The sequence below is a fragment of the Abrus precatorius genome, unplaced genomic scaffold (assembly GCF_003935025.1).
Source record: "Abrus precatorius isolate BTA unplaced genomic scaffold, Abrus_2018 Scaffold8, whole genome shotgun sequence".
NCBI classification, from domain to species: domain Eukaryota; kingdom Viridiplantae; phylum Streptophyta; class Magnoliopsida; order Fabales; family Fabaceae; genus Abrus; species Abrus precatorius.
This window is the reverse complement of record NW_020874428.1, coordinates 15,258,457-15,263,110: the sequence shown is the minus strand read 5'-3', so window position 1 is coordinate 15,263,110 and position 4,654 is coordinate 15,258,457.

Here is a 4,654-nt window from a genome sequence, read left to right as displayed (position 1 = left end):
GGTCTTGGTTGCTTGTAGACATTTTCCGTTATGCTTATTCTTGATGTGATGCTTATCACTGCCAAAATCTATTTTTCTTTCTCTTTATCCGTTTTCCATTTTCTTTCCCCTTTTATCTGTCTTCCATCTCTCCACTCTCCCTGTTATTTTGACTATCTTAATAATTAAATTTTCATTTAATTAATGAACTCTAAAGAATAATTAATTAATTAATTCAGTTATACAGCTTAACGTGTTAAACAAAAATAAAATGCGTTATATATCAAGTAACATTAGAAATATAATTCTTTGATACACTTTTTTAACACATTTTTTATTATTTATTAAAATTTATAAATAATTTTTATCTATCATTATAAATTAAGATAACATTTTATATCTCCCATGTGAAATAATTATCATATTTAATTTTATGTTAATAAATAGTAGAGTTACTGATGTAAAAAAGATACATAATACCCTTTCAAATATATGAGTATAATAGTAAACACTAAAATTATATGAATTTTACTTCTTCTTTTTTTACTTTTAAACTAATATTTTTTTTTATACTTTCTAAAATTTTAATAAAATTTATTCAATAATTTAAAGTATATTGAAAGGTGTATTGTTAATTAACATACTGTAACGTGCCAAACTTTTTAATAAGCGCTACCGTAGTAATAAAAGTATGTGTTGAACATGTTATTGTTTGATAATTATAAAGATTATGTTTAATAACATAAATTCATAGCTTATTTAAAAGTTTATAATTTAATTTTTTTAAATATATTATTAAATTTGCTTGTTAACCAAAAATAAAAGAAAATTTTTAAAAGCTAACTTTTGAAAGATCCGTTAAAATGTCATTTAACTTATAATTTATATTTGTCAATGTTTTTTTTATTCTTATTTTTATTCTTTTAAATAAATTATACATAGATACATTATATTAAACCTCTTTCTTCATTTAATTTTAATATTTTCTATAAGCTCATTTAATTTAATTTTAATATTACATATTCATTTAATATATCTTGATTAATTTTACAAAATAATTTTAATTCAATCAATTTTTTTTTTATATTATAGCACAAAAAAGTATAGTGTCTTAAGGAAGATAAACTAATATGAATACTTGTATATTTTTTATTTCCATATCTCATATTTATTGATTTAAATAAATTGTGTGATTAAGGAGTTACTTATGCATTCAAAAAACTATTTTCTAATTTATGTTTTTTTTTAAAGAAACATACAATTTTAGCATCCGTTTCTCAGTTTTATTGACTCATTTAACCAGCTTAATTTCACCATTACTATTTATAATGGATTTCAGTGTCCTTATCTCACTCTCTTTCTCCCTATAGCAAGAAAAATGGGGCCTAACTAGTGGGTTGACACAAAATTATCCAGAAAAAAAAAAAAGGGGCTTTGATCATTAAACCCAAAAAACAATATGAATGACCAAATAAATACAAACCCTTTTATCCATGCAAGTTCAAGGGTCACTGGCACACAAACAATCGACAGTCTGCATTATTTTAAGTGGATATAATTTTTTATGCAATATTTATTTTAAATTAAAATTATCATTTATGAAATTAAAATTATTATTTATCCTATACTAGAATTTATTAACATAATATTTGATTCTAAATTATGATAGTGGTGAAAGTAGGACTATTGAAATTAAAGATATTTAAGTTTCTTAAAGAGGTTTAAATAATTGAAACAGTAGATAAAATATTTGCTTTAAATATTTGAGATTAATTGAATTTCTTATTTTAATTTTGTTAAATGAAGTGTTTTGATGATATTTTTGTTTAAAATTTATTAGAAAGAGATTCAATATTTTAAGTTCTAATTTGCTTAAAAATTTGTTAATGCATTTTTTCTCTAATACATATTAAAAGTTTTTTGAAAAAAAAACATAAAGTGAGCTTCTTGCATAAGCCTACTACGCAAAGGGCCAAACTTAGGCCATTATGTATGTTAAAGGCTCAAATTATTTCAAGCTTTTAGGCTTTACTTGCATTAGCCTGTTACCAAATTTAGGCCGAGTTAGATAGCCCGAATTGACAATTCTATCTTACTCCACAAGACTTACACGCTGTTGTATTATGGTTTTGTCACACTACGAGGTTCCTTCAAAATGTAAGAGTAAGTTGTAAAGATGTTGATATTGCCAGTTAAATAAAGTTTTAATTTGTTGCTAATTGAATCGATTTTCTTGTTCCTAGTCTTACACACGATCCTAGACTTAAAATACTAATTATTCATATTATAATGGATCAAATTAATACTTTAATTTTGCGTTGCTATTGATAGATGCAAAATATAGTGGACCTAGGCTAACTGAGATACTTTCTTAGGATTAAAGTTAGTCAATAAAAACCTAGAATTGCTATAGTTAGAAATTCTAAAAACATCTTATTACATCTTAGATCATCTTCTAAAATTAATTATCCTATTTTCTCATTATTTTTAAAGATTGGTCATCATTTTTTATATCATATCACGATTTTTTCCCCCTTTAGTTAGGATCAAAATTAGCATAAATAAGAGTTGGTTTTTTATGTATTTATGTAGGTTTTATGAACATATCATTACATCATGATCCATCTCGATTAATGTCAATTCAATATTTCATTCTATCACCATGATAATCCATCTTAGGTTTAATGAACATATCATGTATATAAAAATACATTTAAGTTTTTATATGCCAAAATGTTTTATTTTATGAAGAAAATGAAATTCCTTTTTCATACTACCAAACAAGCTATTGATAATTTCGCTAGTGGACATAAATCATCAAGGTGCTATTTGAATTCTTAAATGCATTAAGCCTTCTCTTGAGTGAGGACTCCTTCATCCTTCTCAATCCAACCTTCAATTGAAAGCCTTTAGTAACAGTGATTCGGCATGTTATGATACCAAAAAGTCAATTTTGGGTATTGCGTGTACTTAGCCAAACTCTCATCTCCTAGAAATCAAAGAAGCAAACTACCTCCATTAGATCGTTCTTTGACGCTAAATACAAAGCTTTAACAGCTAATGTTTGTATAGTTCAATAGCTCAATTACCTTAGGCATTAACACACTCATCTTCATCTATGCTTCTCTATTTTGACAATCAGTTTGCCATACACAGTACTCAAAATCTTTCATTTCATTTATAAAAAAAAAAAAAAAAGCTGTCATTCATTTCCATTCATTGACGAAGAATATCTTATATTTGCAACAAGTTGGATGCTTTTGACTGTGTTCTAACTTGAGAGGAAGTGTTTGAAATTGCATATTTAAATTATTACCTCATTTACCAAGTAGCCTAAAATCATTGAAATAATAGCAATAGGATGAGAATTATTAGCCCATGATTTTTCTCCGGTAAAATTGTTCGTTGTAATTATAATCTGTCATCGGCCGATGTGTTAATATTACTTTTCCAAGTGTTCATTCCACTAAAACCTTTCACTCGCAAACTCTAAAATATTCTCTATCCAAGAGCAACACACGTGTGCACGAACACATATATATGTAGGCCGAGAGAAGGGGGATAACAACCACAAATTGCATTTCTCATGCACCAACCGCCCTAGTTCTCCAATATCTGTACAGCATGAATTTCTTTCCTGAATGTATAGTTCTAGCAAGTTGGACACGTAAGAATCACCCACAAAATGGTCCATGCATCACCTCAAAAGAAAAGTAACAATCGAAAGCTAAAGAATCTATAGGACATGCTATTTTTCAAAAATAATAACAACCTGTTTGATACTCCCTAACGTTAATTATTGCATTTCGATATGCATTTCGTGGAATATCTGTCATGATCATGATATAAATCTAAATACACGTACATGTTTTCTCTGTATGAATCAGTGATTAAAAAAAAACAGTTGAGTATGTACACGAACAGCAGTGAAATTGGACACCATTTAATGAACCCTCTTACAAAATGATAGTGATAACTCTTGTAATGCCAACTATAATGATAATATGTCGAAGATACTTATTAGCAATAATAGTATACTGATAGGAACTGAATGTATTTATGGAATTAACACCAAAACCTCAGGAAATACCCTGGTAGTACAGCAGAAAAAAGAAATAGCAAAAAGGTTATAATGATTAAATGGAACTTCTCCTAAGGCAACAGCCCCCTCCCAATCAATTCCCAGATATTTCCTACCTCTTCACTCTGATCAACTACCCTATATCCCTCCCTCAGCCGCTTCCTCCCTCCTCCACGTCATTCAGTTTGTTATTCCGTTAGAATCTTCCCTAACAGCCTCCTTGTTCATAATCCCCCTTTTTATCCCTTCTTCTCTGGTATGTTTTTAGTAGAGGCCCAATTGGCTTGGACCCAACATATACTAAATATATACACTATAGACAGTGCTGCCATCTTTAACATGATGCGAGACAGGGTGGGTTCAATTTATCAGTTGCATTTTTCTGTAGAATGTGATATTTGCCTTCATTCACTGAAATATTTATTGGACCTGACAAGTGAGAACGCCGTATACCAAACACTATTTTTAACAAATCTTAACATCCTCTGAGACACTATTTTTGGGTTCACCCAAACACTGAAGCATTCCAGATGAATAAAACTTAACAGTGCATGGAGTTTGATCTTTGCCATCACCACTCTAAGTAAAATTTCC